Source organism: Gracilinanus agilis, chromosome 5 (genome assembly GCF_016433145.1).
Source record: "Gracilinanus agilis isolate LMUSP501 chromosome 5, AgileGrace, whole genome shotgun sequence".
NCBI lineage: Eukaryota > Metazoa > Chordata > Mammalia > Didelphimorphia > Didelphidae > Gracilinanus > Gracilinanus agilis.
Window position 1 is genome coordinate 50976532 of NC_058134.1, and position 20173 is coordinate 50996704.

Here is a 20173-nt window from a genome sequence, read left to right on the forward strand (position 1 = left end):
GGGAAGAAGGAAGGAAAGAAAGAAGGAAGGAAGGAAGGAAATTGCTTCCACAGATGTGGATTGGCCTCTCTTCTCTAACTTATAATCTTAGAAGCTACTAAAATATTCCTGGTTGAAAGGCACAGAAATTTGGGGAATCGGTGGTATTGTCTACTCTTCTATAGATAAATACTTCTGGCCCACTAAGTCTTCACAATAATGACTCAACTTGGGAAAGGTGAACTACACCCAGACAAAGGCTCTGTGATATCCATATATACATATGGATTCAAATTTGGTATTCTATCCTCAAAGGCATAGCACCCAGTCTTCATGATAATGTTCCCACTTCCATGGACAGCACTTAGTCTCTTCTATCACTGTATCATTATCTGAGTCTATTCCTTTCCCCTCCCTGTGGCTGAACTTGACTGTCCTGCATTCCCTTCTATCTTAGGATCCTGCTTTTGTAAGTTTGTTTTTGATGCCTTAATCCTTATGAAGATGTTAATTACTAAATAAGTGCCACAGCTGGTAATGGGTATATGTGCCATCCCCTCCAGAAGTATTTCCCTTTTGGAATGTGTCAGCACTCACACAGGTACCTGGCTCATTTGGATATCAACTACGTGAAGAAAGGACAGTTTGAACAGGTCCTTCAAAGCATGGGTGTCCCTATTAGCTAAATGTAAATGCTAATTGCTGACTAGCATTCCCTAGCTGGATATATGACCCACTTCCCCATTCCTGCTTACAAGGCACTCGCTGTCCTGGTATCCTTGAGATCAGCATCTCTAGCATTCTCTCTATGGACCCTACTTCTCTGTTATTATTCAGGCATTGAGCTATGGACCAAAGAATCCCCCACCATCTCTCAAAGTCTGTGGTTGTTTTCATAACTCTTTTTCTCCATGTCATCCTCTGCCACCCCTTCCTCCTCCTGCCTTCAGCCTTTTCAGTCATCTGGGTCTTCACTCCCTAGGAATGATCTACTTGGAAAAAAGGGTAGCTGACATTTTATGCACTTTGCATATTTTATAGAAAGGAACAGAATAGCCCATAAGGTTCACATGGTTCCCTCCTCTACATCTTTAGGGAATTTATTTAAGACACAGTTATGAGTCCAATCACACTAGTTTAGAGCCCCCAGTTAGAAAAATTCCCAATGTTTAAACAGAGATTGAGTTCTCTGCCTAACTTTACATTTATATCTATCTCTAGTTAACCCTTGGTCTCTTTGTGCTTAAGGCAAGATTCAGTTTACTGGAAACATTAGGATACTGAAACATCAAACTATATTTGTAGAGGGTTCAGATAGAGAGACATACAAAGGAAGATGGAAGGGAAGGAAGTCTTCCTTTCTTCACCCAGCCTAAGTCTTCTGAGATGCCAATGGCATCAGTGATCTTGCTCAATGTCTCCCTTCTTGACCACAGCTCAATCATCTTTGCTCTTCAAAGGTATACTGGAAAATCATATGTGCCAATTTCTATTATTCCTCCTCATTCTAGCTAACTGTATATTTCTATACAGGACTCAGAAAGCATAACAAAATACTCCAGCCAATTGAAATAGCCCTCTTGTCTGGCAAGATTTCACTGCAATAATTTTCTTTTTTTCCCCTTAATTTAATTAAAAAAAATCTTTACCTTCTGTCTTAGAATCAACACAAGTATAAGTTCCAAGATGGAATAGTGACAAGGGTGATGCAAGTAGAGTTAAGTGACTTGTCTGAGGTCACACAGCTGGGAATTATCTGAGGCCAGATTTGGACCCAGGTCCTCCTGGTATTCCCAGGCCTGGTATTCTATCCACTGAGCCACCTAGCTGCCTGTTACTACAATAGTTTTCAAAGACTTTTCATACCTAGCTAAAAGTCTTTTTTGACTAATTCATGATTTGAGCCCAGTTTTTCAATTTATATAATTCTTCATTACATACCTTGCCTTTCTAATGCCAATAATCTGATCCCAACAAATCCTTGGTTGCTATCTGTAGCAAAAGATCAATCAGTAAATATTTATTAAGCACCTACCATGCATCAGGTACTTCGCTAAACTCTAAGGAAGCAAAAAGAGGTAAAAGACAGTCCCTAACCTCAGAGAGCCTTCAATATAATGGAGAAGGCAATATGAAAGCAAATACATACAAAACAAGCTGTATATTGAAAATATAGGAAATAATAAACTGAGGGAAGACACTAAATTAAGAAAGATTGGGGAAGGCTAACTAAAGAAAGACAAGATGCTAGTTGGACTTAAATTAAGTCAAAGAAGTCAATAGTTGGAGGGAGAGCATTCCAGACATAGAGACAGCCACTGAAAATACCCAAAGCCAAGAAATAGGCTGTGTTGTTTGTGGAAGAGCCTAGAGGCCAGTGTCACTGGATGGAAGAATATACATAGTAGAGAGTAAGGTCTAAAAGGACCAGAAAGGTAGGAAGACATTAGGCTTTAAGGGGTTTTGAATGACAAAAAACATTTTGTATTTGACTCTGGAAACAATGGGAAGACACTAGAATTTATTGAAAGGTGACATAATTTGACCTGTGCTTTAGGAAAAATCAGTGACAGAATTGGAGTGTGAATTGGAGTAAGGAGAGACTCAAGGCAGGCAGACCTCCCAGCAGCATATTCTAATTGTTCAGGCATGAAATGACTGGGGCTACACCAAGGAGGTGGCAATGTTGGAGGAGGAAACGGGGTATATTGGGAAGATGTCTTGAAGGTAAAATGGACAGACCTTGACGATAGCTTTAAAATAGGAAGTGAGAGAAAGTGAGGAATCCAGGATGAATCCAAGGCTATGCGCCCAAGGGATTGGAGGATTGTGTTGCTCACTATATTAATAGGGAAGATAGGATTAAGGGAGAGTTTAGGGGGAAAGATAATGAATCATGCTTTAGATATAATGGGTTGGAAGTGTCTATGGGACATCCAATTCAAAATGTCTAAAAGGCACTTGAAGTTGCAAGATTGGAGGTCAGCAGAGAAAATGGGGCAGGTTAAGTAGATTTAAGAATCATCAGAAGGATTTCTAGGCTAAGATGGCCACAGTGTAGAAGGAACTTTATGACTCTCCCTACCACTGATCACAACAAAGCATCTTAAAAGGAAAAAAAATAAAAATCAGATGAGGAAAGATATGCTTGATATTCTTGAACAAGAGGGCAAAATAGACATTGAAAGAGTTCATAGATCACCTCCTACATTAAATCCTCAAAAGACAACCCCCAGGAATATAATTGCCAAATTCAAGAGCTTCCAAGGTAAGGAGAAAATATTGCAAGAAACCAGAAAGAGACAATTCAGATATCAAGGAGCCTGGGTCAGGATTACACAGGCTCTTCTGCTAAGGGGTACAGCCTTAAAGGTAGGCAGGGTTTGGGCATTTGCATGCTATAAGGGGGTAAAATTATACCTACCAAAGTTCGAGCCAATCACCCCTCCCCCACACCACCTACCACAGCAGAGTAAGAGTGAGGGCAATCACTAAATTCTTGGGATCTGGATGAGGGCACCACAATCTTACCCCTAAGGGCAGTGCAAGGCCTTGGCAGAGAGATTTGCGATGCAAGCTGGGGACCTCTGAGCCTGGGAGTGGAGATAGTGTAGAGACAGGCTTTATACAGCAGAATCAGTGAAGATTGGAAAAATAGCCTCAGGGCAAAACCGCTATGTAGCTTGCTATACTGAGAGCTGCCTGCCCTCCTCACTCAGACTTCTGGCTGGGAAGGAAAGATAAAACAAATACAGCAATGGCCATCAACCCTGAGAACTACAATCCACAAGTACCAAAAGAAATAAGATGCAACAGAGAAAGCCTCTGACACTGGATAACTTCTATGGAGAAAAAGAGCAGAGTACAGAAGTGACAGCAGAGATTAACAAACAAGGAAAAACATCCAAACTTTCAAAAAAAAAGGAAATTGGTCACAAGCTTTCAAGAAACTCAAAAAGAAGTTCAAGAACCAAGTAAGAAAGATAGAAGAAACTTGGCAAGAAAAGTGAGAAATAGAAACACAAGTAATTCAAAAAGAAAATAAAGTTTAAAAGACAGAATCTCCCACTTAGAAAAAGAAGCCCAGAAATCACACAAAATGATAAGCAAATTGGAGACCAGAATTGATCTGCTCAAAGTCATGAAAAAGCAGGATAGACCTAACCAAAAAGGAAAATCAAAAGATCAGAGCTGAAAACCAGTCTTTAAAGACTAGAATTGGGTGAGTAGAAACTAATGATCTCACAAGACAGAAAGAATTAATAAAGCAAAGCCAAAAGTGAAAAAATAGAAGGAAACATGTAACAACTCATTGAAAAAGAAAAATAACCTGGAAAATACATCGAGGAGAGGCAGTTTGAGAATCATTGGTCTACCTGAAAATCTACAAAAAAAAACCAGAAGTCTTGACATCATATTACAAGAAATTATCCAAGAAAACTGCCCTGATATTCTTGAACAAAATAGACATTGAAAGAGTCTATAGATCACCTTCTACATTAAATCCTCAAAAGACAACCCCCAGGAATGTATTTGCCAAATTAAAGAGCTTCCAAGGAAAGGAGAAAATATTGCAAGAAGCCAAAAGGAGACTATTCAGATATCAAGGAGTCTCAGTCAAGATTACACAGAATCTGGCAGCCTCCACACTAAAGGACCACAAGGCTTGGAACATGATATTCAGAAAGGCAAAAGAATTGGTACAACCAACCTACCCATCAAAATTGATTATATACTTCGAGAGGAAAGTATGGGCATTTAACAAAATAGAAGATTTCCAAGTATTCCTAAATTAAAGACCAGAACTAAACGGAAAATTCAAGAGAAACATGAAAAGGTAAACAAGAAAGAGGGGGGGAAATTCTTTAAAGGCTTTGGTAAGGTCAAATTGTTTATATTCCTATATGGGAAAATGATATTTATAACTCTCATTTATTTATATCTCATTTTATGTTTAGATCATGTCTCCATTTTGGCCTTATCTTAGTGAATGATATAAGATATTGGTCTATACCTAGTTTCTGCCAAACTAGCTTCCCCTTGTCCCAGTAATTTTTACTAAATAATGATTTCTTATCTCAAAAACCTGGATCTATGCTTTTGTTAAATACCAGGTTACCATAATTTTTTACTACTGCTTGTCATATGTCTATTCTGTTCTACTGAGATATCATATTTAAACATATGAAGAACTTTGTCAAATATATAAGAATATCAGTCATTCCCAATTGATAAATGGACAAAAATTTGAAAAGACAGTTTTTGGATGAAGATATCAAAGCTACACACACACACACACATTATATATATATATAATTCTATAAAAATTCTTTAGATCATTATTGATTAAAGGAATGCAAATCAAAACAACTCTGAAATATCATCTCACACTTACTGGATTAGTTAAAATAATAAAAGAGCAAAATGACAAAGAATATGGAGGAGAATGTGATCAACAGTGTCAAAGGCCACTTTGGAGGAGGAGGTAGAGGAGAATGGCTTTCTCCTTGTAAGGACAGAGCCTCAGTCCCTCAGGATAAAATGACTCTGATATCCTTGAGTACAGGAGAAATAAAAAAGATGTGCATGAGGGAGTAGAAACAAAGCAATTTGCTTTGTTAAATTTTATATACAGTTGTAATACAGAAACTCCCTGTCACAGAATATTGTGTTGAGGAGTAAAGTTAAAGGAACAGTAACACTTTTCTCATTGAAAGAGGCTAAAAAGCTCCTATGTAACTATACATAACAGTTCAGCTTCTTCTATAATCTCTTTTCTTATTTTTCTTTGTATGTTGAAATGCTGGCTTATTGATGGTTTTCTAATAAAAAGGAAAAAAGAAAGCAGGCTGCTAGTAAAGTTTCCCTTGTGTTCTGTCACAGAATTTTGAACTGGTAGAGCATCTTAGATGTCATCTATTCCAGCCTCTTCTGTATTCATATATGTGGGGTTGGGGGTAAGGGGTAGGGTGGTGGAGGGGTCAAGGATGAAATGCCAATATGTCCATATGTTGTCTGCTTTAGATGACAAATTCTTAGAGAGAGTTTTTTAAAGTTTAACTGGTACTAACCCTCTTGTATCAGACTTGCCAAAAACTGCATCACTGAGCAGCCGGCCTACTAGTGATGGCCTTTCTTGTTTTGAACTACATTGGGGCCTTTGGAAAGCAGAAATTAACCTGCTGCTGAAACAGTAGTCAAAGCCTTTCAGATATGTGAAGGGGACAACCTGACAGTGTTATCACGCCAGTGAGAATTTGAGAATTCAGGACCACCACCATTGCAAGAGGAAGAGTCAAAGGAAGACCTGACACTGCAGAAGGCTTGCTAGTAAAGAATATTTATATATCCACTTTAGACAGTAAAGAGGACTGGCAAAAATGGCTTTCCATGAGTCTCCATTTATATAGTGTTTAGATGTGATGTCAAAAACATTGAGCAAATGTATTTGAGAAATTAAAAATGGTTTATTTAAACAAAAAATGTAATTGTCTGTCTCAGTACTATTACTAGATCAATGGACTCATTGGGGTAGTAATAGCGAAAATATGATGATGATGATGATGATAGTGATTATGGTGATAACTCATATTTATAAAGTACTTTGAGGTTTACAAAGTACTTTCCCTTTAAAGCTGAGCCAAAAACCATCCTAACTGGGAATATACACTTGTTAAAGGTTGAAATTGGGGTTTTTATTGGGTAAAAGATATACACAGGAACAAAGTGCCATTTCTTGTCCAAATAGTTACCCCAATGGTCCTGGCATTCTCCAAACCTGAGAAATGCAGTGGCCCACGGGTTACCAGAGCTTCTATCAAAATGGCAGAATGCCTAAAGGACTAGCCCTAGATGAAGGCAGCCCTGGGTGGGGGGTGCGTGATTGCTTCTGTAAGTCTTTTAAAACTGGCAGCACCAGTAGAACCCAAGCTTGACAGCAGAGATGAATGTTAACAACTATCTAACTGCAGAAGGGGAATGAGGTATTGTTGTACCTGGGTTGTATCAACACAGGTGAAACAATATTAGGAGAGCAGCAAATTTGAAGCAGAGAAACAGCAGCAGTCTGGTGGTAGACCTCCATGGTCTATGCTAATGAGTTCCCGTTGGACCAGTAGAAGGATCAAGAATTAGAATTTTATTTTTTTCTACACCTGCTAACAAGAAACTCACCTTAAGTTATGGCAACTCCAATGAATACTAGTTAAACAACAATTTAATAATAGATCTAATAACTTCAGGAGAAGTGATATTCCATTCTACACATTTTCCATTTTTGTATCCCAGCACTCATTGGAGAATAGAGATACTTGGCTGTAGCAAGTCCACAGCAGAAGGATTTGAGGGATGAGTAAAAAAAAAATCTTGAATCAAAACTAAGAGAAATTCATAGAATATTAGAGTTGGAAAGAATTTTCTTCTAGATAATAGTACCTCAGAAGAAGATATGATTAAATGAACCTACTTTGACAGTTGCTGGATTATTGTCGACTCTATCATTATTGAATGGTAAATGTAGCGATATAGCTATATGATAATAAATTAAGTAGCTTAAATGAAATGGATGCTTATTTGCAAAAATTTAAATTCCTAAATGCAATGGGATTATGAATCTCCTTCTTCCTTGATGTAAACAACTATTCTGGGTTCATTCAATGTCTTTTGGGAATGTTTCATGAAGCTACCTAGAACAAATGTGAATAACTTGGGTCAGTTTTCCCAGGGGAAGACAGGCAACAGTATGGCAAATGGGGAGATGATAAAGGAGATATTCTGGAATCTCAAAACATAATAGAAGTGTTGTTTTATTTATTCTTTAAAGCCTTACCTTTTGTCTGAGAACCAATACTTAGTATTGATTCCAAGGAAAAAGAGTGATAAGAACTAAGCAACAGGGTTAAGTGACTTGTCCAGGGTTATACAACTAGGAAATATCTGAGGTCAGATTTGAATGTAGGACTTCCCATCTCGAAGCCTGGTTCTTTATACACTGAGCTACCTACTTGCTCCCAAATGGGAAATTCAATTAGCTACCTGAGCACTGAAAGAGAGATAAGGAAAATAGAACTCATTCTCCATAAGCCAACATGGAGCTGAAAATAGAGGTTTTTTGGAATGGCATTTTAAAAAAAGAGTATTACCATACCTTGCTAAAAACTATTTATTGGGAAAGAGTTTTGGAACATGAGCATACAAAAGAAGGCTTCAATGGATTAAAAGCACTCAGTTCTTGGGTTGTGTTTTAGAGTTTCAAATACATCTGGCTAAGATAAATATTTCAGAATTGTCATTTCCCAGAGAAAGTGAGGACCCTTATTTGCTAGAGAGTGACAGAAATGTATAAGTCAACAAGGAAACTGAACTACAGGAAAGAGAGATAAATTTGGTGTTAGGAGCTGAACTAGGCAGCATAACAAGTAAGTCCTTCAAGGAATGACCCATAGAGACCCAAGGACTCAACACCCAATGGGTCATGATATTGTTAGATATGCTTATTGTCTTAGTTTGTTATAAGAGATCATACATGTAAAAACAAAACATATCAATAAAACTTTTTCTGAAAGAGAGGATAGAACCTCAGAAATACAGTACATCAATGCCATCTAGTTCGACCCAAACCTGATCATGAACCTCCTCTATGATATCTTAAGAGAGGTCATCCAGGTCCCACTTGTAATCTTCCAAAACATACCATTTATTTCACTTTGGGATAGCTAATTGGCACAAAGTGTCAATTTATATTGAACTGAAATCATATCTAACAGCAAAAAAAAAAAAAAAAAAAAAAAAAAAGGATACAAAAGGAAATCAGAAAGAGCTCCACAATCTGGGGTTGTTTAATGTAGGGCAAACAGCCCAACACACATCAATTGGCTTTGAGATCCTTTCTAAACCTCAAGATAAAATCTGCTTGATTCAGCTTCCAACAGTTACTTCCAGTCCTGTCCCTTGGAGCTAATTGTGATTAATCTAATCTACTCTTCTACATAGAGGGGTGGAAAGAGGGGAAAGGAAGGGAACAAGCATTTATTAGGTGCCTATTAAGTGGCAGACGTGCTAAAGGCTTTAAAATTTTATCTCATAACAATTTGATCTTCACAACAACCCTGGGAAGTGAAGACTTATTGTCTCCATTTTATAGTTGAGGAAATGGAGATATATAGAGTTAGATGACTTGCTCAAGGGCCCAGAGCTACTAGATATCTGAGACTGGATTTGAAATCAATCTTCTAGACTTCCAGTCTCAGCATGCTATCCTTCAAATCCTTGGGTAAAGCTATCATCTTCACTAAGATTTTTCTTCTCTAGATTTCTTATCTGAAAAAAAAATAGTTAGCTTAATTGAAGCTTATATATCAATACAAGTTATAATATGCTCCATAAAAAGGTAAGCATAAGGGAAAGCAATAAAAATGCATTGGAAAATATCATGGAGAATTAAGAAACAAAAAAGACCAAAGTTTTAAAACAGTTACATAGAAGCCTTTTGCCTCTCTATCATGGATACTTTCCTCAAGAAGTAGTAAGTGCTGGACATGTGATACCAAGAAAGTGCAAAAACAAAGAATGTATTATATTTTAATAGATATGAAATGATTGATTATCAACATGAGATTCCTTTCTGAGTCAAATGCCTTATGTATAATCAGAAAAACAACTTATTAGAGTAAGAATCAAAATGAGATGTGACTCACAATTAAGGCAACTCTAATCTGACCTTTTTAAGCTAACCAGTGATGCTGAAAATGGGAAAGGGATAAAAGAACAGAAACTGGTGCACAACATTGATACAACAGCAATGGGAGTTGAATTTATATAATTCAATCAATAAAATGAGACATTCCAAAGAGTTTAAAAACCACTGAAACCAAAAAATGCTTATCTTCTTGAGAAACAAAGAGGTGCAGCAGCCAAATCATTTGTAAAATCTTAAGGAAGAAGGCAAAGGAAGATTGGGAGCAATGTCATCTCATAAATATAAGAATTAGTAGAGATAAAAAGTTTATGTAAAGCTTGGTGAGAAACTCATTTAATCTATATCATAACTAGGTCACTTAAGAGTAAAACAAGGAAAATGACAATGACTAGATGAAAAAATAGAGAGATTCCTATGATACTTTTTCTTTCTAACAATGACAATGGAATCATTATATGTGGGTTCTAACATCACTGTTCTAAAATACTGCATGAGGAAATAGAAATGACACTTAGGAAAAGCAACAAGACTAAATCATGTTTCAGCATATACAGGAAATGATAAAATTTTGAGGGTATTAGGAGACTGATTCTCAAGATACCTGAGAAAAAGGAAGATACCAAATGTTTAGAAAAATCATGGGCTTCATTCTTGCTCAAAAAAAGTGGCAAGAAGGTAGATTACATGAATAATAAATATATCTATTTCCCATTTCTACAAAATCTTTAAGTTAATAATCTATGCATTTTTTCAGATTAGAAGAGAAGCAACAGGAAGTCTTTGGCAAACAATAGTCTACAGCAGACCACAAAGAATCATATGACTACATTTTTAGTTATACCACTGGGCAAAATGTCTAGGAAAATGTGTGCTTATTGTTTGAATTGTGGAGTGCTTTTAATTATCATAACCTTCTGCCTCAAACAAAGACCCACATTTTTAACATGAATACTCTTCTGATCATGCTACATGTCTATGAGTCATGGAATTTCACAATCTCCAAAGAATTAAAATCCCTCCTCCCCTCACCAAGGGTAATGGAGAGAAAAATGTTGAGTAGTAGGGTGAGTGGGATACCAAACAAGAAATGTATTTAAAAAATGATATGAAGAATGTTATCAGAGAGGTATTGAGTCATAAAAAGGAGATGGGCTGACCATATTGTGAAAGGGTTCATTGGAAATAGACCAATGGAAAGTAATATGGATAGCAGCAATAGAATAAAATATATTTAAAGGAATCAGGTTTAATAAACCAACTAAATATATTGGACATCCCATCTATTCCATTAGTACCTTCATAATATCAAGAAGGTCCCCTAGTATTTGGGGGAGCCTCTTGTGGAGAGCTTATCAGAAGACATAACTAGAATTGTGTTAGATTGTGTTAGACGAGAATGCATGGACTTATAAACCATCAGCATGAGGATCTATATCACTGAGAGAGATGTAATTTTATACTACTTCAAAGTTTCAAGGCTAAGCTACAATTTCACCTGAATAGTTATTCATCTACTGATACAAACTGCAACTTATCTGGATCTTAGTATATGGTTTTCATGAGTTTCTGTGGCTGAAAAAAATTCCACCAACCAGTGATCCAAAATCTAGCTATGAATACCTTAACTAATTTGGTAGCTTCTCAGACAACATATATAGAAAACCATTGTTGGTCTTATATTCAAAACTTTCCCAGCTTTGTTGGCTCAGACAGATTGTGTTTCATTGACATAGCCTTTGAGAAACCAGAGTCACTCCCAGGTCACCATGATGCTTCAGAGCAGTAATTTAGTAGAGGATCACTTTTATTGTCATCACATCTATCTCTTTGTGACCCCATTTCCTTCTCCAGCTCATTATACAACTGAGATAACTAAGAGAAACAGTTTTAAGTGACTTGCCCAAGGTCCCACAGCTAGTAAGTATCTAAGGTCAGATTTGAACTCAGAAAGATGAGTTTTCTTGACTCCAGACCCAGTGCTCTATTCAATGTGCTACCTATCTGCGCCTGGTAGGTAATATAGCTTGTCCAAAAGAAAATATTTTAATTCATATGATAATTTGAAGAAATATATAAAGAGAAGTAGCCAGGCAGCTTGATAGAAAGAGATTCAGGTCCAGAGAGGATAGAGAGTGGATAGAGAACTAGAAACCTACTAAAATAAGGATAAAGGCAAATGCCTACTTTTACTGTCCCTAGGTAATGTAGTTTTAGAAATTTTAGCAATTTCAATAAGATAGGAAAAAAGAAATATAAATGATTTACATCAGAAATAAAGACGTTATGGAGGCAGCTGAGTGGCTCAGCAGATAGAGAGCTAGGCCCAGAGATAGGAGGTCCTAGATTCAAATTTAGCTTCAGAAACTTCCTAGCTATGTGACTCTGGACAAATCACTTAATCATCATTACCTAGCCCTTACTGCTCTTCTGTCTTGGAACCAGTACATGGTATTAATTCTAAAATAGAAGATGAGGATTTCTTTTTAAAAAATGAAAAAAATGAAAGTTAAAACTATTATTGGTATATGGTATAAATTTAGGAAATCCATCTGTGTCAATGACAAAAAGAAAGAGTTCATCAAGGTTGAAGGTTTTAAGACAAATTCACAAAATCATTCACATTTTAATATATTACTAAGATAGCCCAAGAAAACACTATACACCTAAAAAAGAAATTCTGGTTTTAGCAATGAAAATATCAAATATTTGAGTATTAATTTACCTAGATCTACATAAGAACTTTATAATGCTAACTATAAAAATAGTGACAGAAATCAAAGAAGACCTAAGTAATGGAATAGACATTCAAAGTTAAAGGATGTCAAGCAATAAAAAAGTATGATACTTCTGAATTAATTTATATATTTAATGTAATGTAATACATTAGTATTATTAATTATTAAATTATCAATTAATTATTAAATTATTAAAATACTCAGACTTATTTATGGGACTGAATAGATTTATAACAACATTCACATTTAAAAACAAATGAGAAATACTCTTAAGAGGCACTTGAGGAAAAAAAACTGGCAAAGGCAAATTCCTTATCCTAGATTTTAGAATAGAAAAGGGTTATCATCAATGCTATCTGGTACCAGGCTAAGGAAAGAAAAAATATAACAAATAGAGTGGAACAAAGATATAGCAGAGAACCAAGTTAATGTAAAATATTTATCTTTAATAAATCTACTGAAATAAAGTAGGGAAATGATTCATCATTTAATAAAATTATTTGGATAACTGCATAACAATATAACAAAAAATGTAGATCTTTACCTCATAGCATATAGCATAATAAATTCCAGCTTGATCATAGGTTTAAACATTTAAAAGAACCATTAAAAAGTTGAAAGGGATGAAGATGATATATTTATTTCAACTGTGGGAAAGAGATAAAATTTTATTTTTTGAAAAAATAGAAGTTTTAGTAAATGAGACGGACAGTTTCAATTACATGTTTCAGTAGAATCATGTCTCATTTATGTAGACATTCCCTCCATCATTGAAGATCTATCTGCTCTATTTTTCTTAGCCTCATTTTTTTCATCTATAAAATGGGAATAATAATGCTCATATCAACCTCATGGAGTAATGCATTTAACAAGGGTAATATCTGAAGAAGTCCATTTTTGTGGAGGTAGATACCCTGGCCTGTTGCTAAAGAACTTTGAGGATAAAGAAGCCTAGTTAATTCTTTGTTCCGTGAGACTAGGAATCTGTATCAAATAGAATTAGTGCCTGATCAGGAATTAGTGTCTCCTCAGGATGCTATAAGAACATGTTCCTTGGGATTCAGGTCTCTTTTGAGTTTCTGAGTTGATATAAGATCCAGAGTAGGAAATGCTTCTAATGCCACTTCTTGGAAGAGAAGGTGGCCACAAACAGAATCATCCCCAGACTTAAAGAGACTTAGGGGCCATGCCTGGCTGGTGACATACCTGGCTGGCTGGAAGATATGGAACTTGTTAGGCAATTAGATGTTCTAGATCCAAGATGGATGTAAAATATTTATTTAATAATCTCATAGTTCTCTTTATCTCCTGGGAGAGTATAATAGGTATGATATATTATTGATTTATGATTTAAGTATTTGTTAAGGAGTACTTGTGAATCTTTTGTGTCTTAAGCATTCCTTCTGTGGTAGATGAATTAAATAGCTGTCCTCTATCTGATATTTATAGTTTGATTTTTTTTATAGTTTGACCTTTTCTACACAAGATCTTGTCAATCCCTTTTAGGAGAGACATTAGAGGTGAGCCAAACCTAATTTGTTTTTATTTTAAAATAAACTTCAATCAATAAGCATTATCTAATGTGCTACTATGTGCCAGGTACTTTGTTAGACACTTAGAGACACAAAAGGAAAAGTAAAATCAATCCCTGCCATCAAGGAACTTAAAGTAAAGCCAGGGGAGATATAGACATACATATCTGTGGATATACAGATGTCTATGTGCATATCTGTATATATACCTATAAATAGATGCCAAGCAGATATGAAATAATTGAGGGAAACACATTAGCAACTAGAGAGATGAGGAAAGCCCTCATGTACAAGAAGATGGTCTGAAGTAAGTTTTCAAGGAAAGTAGGGATTCACAGAAGTGAGGAGTCAGTGTATTCGAAGCCCGGTGGTGCCATCAAAGATGTGGAAACAGGAGTTGGAATGCCATGGATGACTAACATGGATAAGGCCAATTGGGTGCCATCATAGTTTTTGCATATGGATGTGTTTGTGTATAGGAGACAAATAATGTGCATTATGGATAGAATTTCAAATTGTTTATATTTTATTTTATTTTGTTACCAGTTATATGTAACAACAAATTTTAGTACCAACTTTCTAAAGTTTCCTGGAATAACATATTAATTAACCAACATGAATGACAAGTTTGTATTTCCAACCAGTCTTGTCCAACAAGGAAGGTAATTTGACTTATGAGTTAATGAGCTGATCTTTTGGGGTATTAATCCCTCAGTTATCATCCTGGGAATGAATCTCTTTTATGGTAAATCATTCATCTTTAAAATACAAATACAAAATAAACACTCCCCTGTCCCAATGATCCTAAGTCATATGAAACGGAGCTGCCTCCATTTGCAGCCACATGCCAGGAATACTTTCCCGGACAGATTCTGTTTGTCCTGGCCCAAATGAAGGTAAACACTGCTAACTTTAGACAAAATTATGAAGTCTGAGGCTTGGTTTTCACATTCCTATCTTTCTTTTGCTGTCCTCTTCCCTCTCTCAGAGGGAACCCCTGCTGGGACTACTCCTAGCAATTGAGCTGTCCCATTTACTTCTTGCTGACTATTAAGCCTTATCAAAAAGAGAAGGCTCTGCTCTCCATCAAGTGCCCCTGTTTGTTTGAGTAACTGATTTAACTTTGATCCAAATTCTTTCCCACTAAAGTGTTAACACCAGCCAAGCCCTTCCATTTTAAGGCTTTTATCTCTAATTGTGAAATGAAAGGCTTTATCACTTGTTAAAGAAATAACAGGTATCAGGAGAGCAGGTGTAGAGATTTGGAGAATCTGGTGGGGCTTCTGAAATCACACAAGACCTATCAATTGACCCAGAAGAGTGCAGTGACTTAGTCCATTTAGAATGACTTAGGAGGTGAAGGTGAGGGATTGAAAGGATCACTTTCTTTCCAACAGAGCTCTGGCTTTCTCAAGAAGCTGGATCCTACTAGTGATCTAGTAGGAGCAGAAAATATTGGGTCCTTTCAGCTCATTCGGCCTCATCATCTACAATGCACACATAGACAGACATGCATGCATACATATATTAACATCTCTATTCATACATGATTACATGATTGCATTATTTTTCTTACAATGACACAAGTACATAAAGCAGGTCCTCCCTACTTCCAACCTTCCTCTCCCCACCTATTTTCTTACATAGTACAAGTTAGTCCATGCCCCTATCTCCCCTCCTCTTCTACCTTCCTTTTACCCAAAGACTCCCAGACACATAATCTTTTCTGGGAATTTTAACATTCTGTTTAACATTTTGAACATTAAACATATTTTAACATTTAATGCTTTTTCAGATTGAAATCCTTCCCCAGCTGACCCCTTGGAACATATTCTTTTATCTTCTATATAATTTATTTCCCTGGTTATGAAGTTTCTGATAAAGTTCATCATTTGGCCACATCAATGTATGCCAAATAAACTTTGATCTTTTCAAAAAGAGTCTTCTTAGAAATTGATTAGAACAAAGTCAAATGTAATAAACTTTATTTTAAAAAGCATTTTCTTTTTTCTAATTACATGTAAAAATAAAATTTAACATTAATTTTTAAAAATTTTGAGGTCCCAAGTCTCTCCTTTTCCCCTTCCATTCTCCCCAGCATTGAGAAGGTAAAAAATTTGATGTAGTTGATACATGTGCAGACATGCCTAATTTATTTCTATAATAATCATCTTGTAAAAGAAAACAGAGCAAAAAAGAAAAATATAGAAAGTTTTTAAAAGTATACTCTGATCAATAGTTCTTTCATTAGAGGTGTATAGCATTTTTTATCATCAGTACTTTGGACTTGTCCTATATCATTTTATTGATCAGAAGAGCTACGCCATTTACAAATAATCATTGTAAAATACTGCTCTTACTGTGTATAGTGTTCTCCTGGTTCTGCTCACTTTACTTAGTATCAGCTCATGTATTACCAGGTTTTTCAGAAAGTATCCTGTTCATCATTTCCTGCAGCATAATAGTATTCTATCATAATCAAATATGACTGCTTATTTAGCCATTTTCTGGTTGATGGATCTCCCCTCAATTTCCAATTCTTTGACACCACAAAAAGAGCTGCTATAAATATTTTTGTACAGTTTTGTAGACTTTTTTGGCACAGTTCCAAATTGCTCTCCAGAGTGGTTGGATCAATTCACAATTCCATCAATAATGTATTAGTATGGCCATTTTCCCACATCCCTTCTAATATTTGTCATTTTCCTCTTCTGTCATATTAGTCAATCTGATAACTGTGAGGGGGTTATCTCAGAGTTGCTATAACTTGCATTTCTCTAATCAGTAGTGATTTAGAGAATTTTTCATATAACTATAAGTAGCTTTGATTTCTTCTTCTGAAAACTTCCTGATCATATCCTTTGACTAGCTATTAATTGAGGAATGAGTTCTATTCTTTTTTAGAAATAATCTAAAAATTAATTAAAGCTATAAAGCTATTTTTCCATGATTACATGATTCATGTTCTCTCCCTTCCCCTCCCAAAGCTGACAAGCAATTCCACTGGGTTATAAATGTAATTGATTTATATTCTTTTAAATGTGAATCAATTCACTTTGGGAAATGAGACCTTTATCAGAGACACTTGCTGTTAAATTCCCACTTCTTCCCCCACCCACCCCCATTTTCACATGATTCTAATGTTTAATCCACTTTGATATCCACTTCTACTTTATAGATGAGTTCATACCATTCATATTCAGGTATGATTATTGTGTATTTCCCTCCATCTTTTTTCCCCATTTGTCCCTATTTTCATCTCTCTCTCTCCCCCTCTTTTTCCCGGCCCTCCCTCCCCCCTCTCATATTTCACTCTGTTCCTCCTTAAAAGTGTTTTGCTTCTGACCACCATCTCCCCAAAAATCTGGTCTCTCTCATATCAGTCTTTTCCCTCTCTTATCCACCTCCACTCCTACTTCTCTATAAGGTAAGATAGATTTCTATGCCTAAATGATGTCATTCCCTCTTTAAGCCAAGTCCAATGTTTCAAGCATTGCCTGCAGCCTTCCTTCTCTTCCATTGTAAAAGCTCTTTTGCTCCTCTTTTATATGAAATAATTTACCCCACTCCATCTCTCCCTTGCCCCTTCTACCAATGATTCTTCTTTCTCACCCCTTCATTCTAAAAATAGTATCCTACTATAGTCAACTCACACCTGTGCCCTCTGTCTATGTGTACTCCTCACTGCCCTAAAAATGATAAAGTTCTTAGAAGTTACGAGTAGTATCTGCTCATATAGTATTATAAACACTTTAACCATATTGAATTCCTTATGATTTCTCTTTCCTGTTTACCTTTTATGTTTCCTTAAAGTCTAAGCAGGATTATATTCTGTTTTGCAGGGTAGGTGATTTTTAGTTGTTAACCTAGCTTCTTTGCCCTCCAGAATATCATATTCCATGCTCTTTGAATGTAGGAACTATTATATTCAAAGCCCTCTGAATGTAGAAGCTGCTAAAATTTAATGTTATCCTGACTGTGGACCTACAACATTTGAATTATTTCTTTCTGGCTTCCTGCAATATTTTCTCCTTGATCTGGGATCTCTGAAATTTAGCTATTCTATTCCTAGGAGTTTTCATTTTAGGATTTCCTTCAAGAGGTGACTGTGGGATCTTGAAACATTTCTTTTTATCCTCTGGCTCTATTATATTAAGGGAGTTTTCTTTTATAATTTATTGAAAGATGATGTGTAGGCTTTGTTTTATATCATAGCTTTCAAACAGTCTAATAATTCTTACATTATCTCTTCTTGATCTATTTTCTAGGTCATTTGCTTTTCCAATGAAATGTTTCACATTTTTTCTATTTTTCATTGTTTTCACTTATCTTATAATTTATCTTGATGTCTCATGCATTCATTAGTTTTCACTTGTTTAATTATAAATTTTAAGAAATTATTTTCTTTGATGAAATTTTGTGCCTCCTTTTTTATTTGGTAAATTCCACTTTTAAAGAAGTTCTTTTCTCAAGTGAATTTTGTACATCTTTTCCCACATGACCAATTCTTTTTAAAAAGTTCTTTTCTTCAGTGGATTTTTGTGCTTCTTTTATCAAGCTATTGACTCTTTTTTCATGATTTTCTTGCACCACTCTCATTCATTTCCCAATTTTTCCTCTGCCTCTATTATTTTTCCTCTATCTCTCTTAGTTCCTTTTCCTCTCGATTTTTAAAATCCTTTTTGAGCTCTTCCAGAAATTCTTTTTTGACCTTTTCTCCATTTTTCTTTGAGACATTGCATGTGGCTATTTTGACATTGTTACCTTTTGAGTTTGTATTTCATCTCCCCTGTCACCACATTAACTTTATATGGTCATGTTTTAAAACATTATTTGTTTCTTCATTTTTTCAGCCTATTTTTAAAAGCTTTTAACTTCATGTCAAGTTGGGCTCTGCTCCTCAGGTGGAAGGGGCACTGCTCCAAGCTTCATATTCTTTGTCCTGATGTTTTCAGAGCTAGATCTGGGGGTTTGAAAGTTCTCAGTTCTTTCAAAGTGGCATGATCTCAGGAGATGTGTGTTTATTGCTTTCCTGGCCTGTGTTCTGGTCTTTCCTACCAAGGGAACTGTGACTAGGGTCCATGTTCCTTTTAGTTCTCCTTACTCTGGGACTGCAATAAAGGACTACGTAAGGGCAATGTATAATGGAGTCCTGTACCCAGTGCCAGAAAAGTGTCCCTTGTAATCTTCTTCTGACCAGTTGTCAGATCGTTTTATCATCTGTAGGCTAAAAGCTCCAAAATTTGCCACTTGCTGATTCAGTCACCACCCCATTCCCCATCCCCAAGGCTTGCTCCTGGCTTGCTCCAGGGCATAGCCTGTGTTGGACAGCACTCCACCCTGACCCCAGTGAAACAGACCTTTCCTGCTTATCTTCTAAGTTGTATTAGACTGGAAAATTGTTTTACTCTATCCTTTTTTTTATTCTGTCACTTTAGAATTCATTTTGAGGAGTTATTTTAAAGTTAAAGAGAAGAATTTGGAAGAGCTTTTTTTTTTTTTACTCCTCCAACTTGGTTCTGCCTCTAGAATAAATGTTAGAAGGAAATATAATTATAAATTATCATAGTATAGATTTATAGCTGGTAGGAATATTAGTGACTATCAAGTATGACTTCATTTTACAAATGAAGAAAGGGAAATTAAATTATCTTCCCATATAATACACCTATTAAATGTCTGAGTCAAAATTTAAACTTGGGCTTTCCTTATTCTAAATACAGCACTTTGTAATATGTGGTTAATACTGAAAGAATCCAGGACATCATTATAGTATACCCCAAATTCACATACTTACATTTTAGGATAAGTATTTATATTGTTTATATAATCCTTCTTTGTATGTGATCACTGAAAAAAGTCTGTTTGTAGCCATAATGATTTCCTAGTATGAGAGCTGACAATAATGATAATAAAAAGTATAATGATAATAGTATTTACATAGCACTTTGAAAATATCATCTGATTTTATCTTTATAGCAAATATGAGAAGTGGGTGCTATTATCATTGCCATTTTACAGATGAATGAACTGAGGCAGACAGAGGTTAAGTGACTTGCCCAACTGGTAAGTACTTGTCTGGGGAAAGATTTGAACTCATTATACTGTCTCTAGGCTCAGGGTTTTATTCACTGTGCCAGGATGGCATATATAACTATAAAAAAGGAGGGAGAAGGCATGTACTCATCTAGTTTTGCTATATTGTAGAATGCATCAAGTGTGGGGAGGAT